This window comes from Lipotes vexillifer, unplaced genomic scaffold (assembly GCF_000442215.2).
Source record: "Lipotes vexillifer unplaced genomic scaffold, Lipotes_vexillifer_v1.1 scaffold926, whole genome shotgun sequence".
Classification (NCBI taxonomy): domain Eukaryota; kingdom Metazoa; phylum Chordata; class Mammalia; order Artiodactyla; family Lipotidae; genus Lipotes; species Lipotes vexillifer.
In genome coordinates this window covers 2,493,288-2,494,512 of record NW_006798085.1, presented here as the reverse complement: position 1 = coordinate 2,494,512, position 1,225 = coordinate 2,493,288, and the positions used below count along the sequence as shown (strand labels likewise).

General features: G+C 49.9%; 1 pseudogene; it reads left to right on the top strand.

The window, feature by feature from the left end:
- The first annotated feature begins 267 nt into the window (after window positions 1-267).
- Window positions 268-833, top strand: LOC103074851 (SAYSvFN domain-containing protein 1 pseudogene; annotated as a pseudogene).
- The last annotated feature ends 392 nt before the right edge of the window (window positions 834-1,225 follow it).

Below are 1,225 nucleotides of genomic sequence, written 5' to 3'. Positions count from 1 at the left end.
GCCACCATTACCCTGATACTAAGGATAGACAAATATATCACATTAAACAAAGCCACAGATCAATATCACTTGTGGATATATATCCAAAAATTCTCAACAAGGCACCAGCAAACTGAATTCAGCAGTATATTAAAAGTATTATACACCAAGACCAAGAGTGATTTATGCCAGGAATGCAAGGGTCTTTCAACATATAAAAATCAATCAATATAATACACCATCATGGGCACATGCACTCCTGGGCGCACAGAGAACAGGGCATGTGCCATGGAGCAGCAGTTAGCTGAGTTGGGGGTAGGGCCCAGAAACCAGCCAGGTTGGCGGCAGAACCCAGCACTTCAGAGCCACTGTGCACAAACCTCGGGAGAGAAGGCGGAAGCAGCTGCAACTCCAAAGGCAGCCCCAGGCTGGCTAAAACGGTTCTTGGTGTGGAAACCGAGGCCCTTGAGTGCCCAGGCTCAGCCCATCCTTGCTCAGGGAGCAGCTTGGCCTGGAGACTGCATGTCACAGCCACCGCGGAATCCATCCAAGCCACCGCCTCTGCCGCCCCTGCCCTAGGGGGGCCAGTCTCCCCTGACCGACATCACCTTCTTGAAGGTGCTCCTCTGGTTGGTCCTGCTGGGACTGTTTGTGGAACTGGAATTTGGTCTGGCCTATTTTGTCCTGTCCCTCTTCTACTGGATGCATGTGGGGAAATGAGGCCCTGAGGAGAAGACAGAGCAGGGAAAAGCGGGTACTCCGTGTTCAACCCGGGCTGTGAGGCCATCCAGGGCACCCTGATTGCCCAGCAGCTGGAACGCGAGCTGCACCTGAGACCCCTGCAGGGGAGATAGGGCCAGCCCTGCTGTTGGCTGGCCCCCAGGGCCCTCACATCCCTGGGGTGTCGATTTGTGGGTTTGGCTAAGGATAGCTTGCAGGTCAGTTCTGTGACCCTGCAGTTCCACACGCTTTCCCTGATTTCCTGCTGCAGTTTTATATCAGAACTTCTTTTTGGTTTTGGTGAAACTCCCAGAAAGACACTCACTGTGGGTCTGATGCAGTTTATAAAAATTACACACTCAAGAAAGGAGACGTATTTGTCTCTTTATTTAAGAGAGGTGATTTTTAGAACAGTAGGAGGGCACTGGGGAGATAACTGTTTAAAATATCCAGCTGTTTGAAGTAATGGTTTGGTACATCAGGACTATATGTTAAAAGTAAATATTCTCTTTAAGTACTTTTTTAA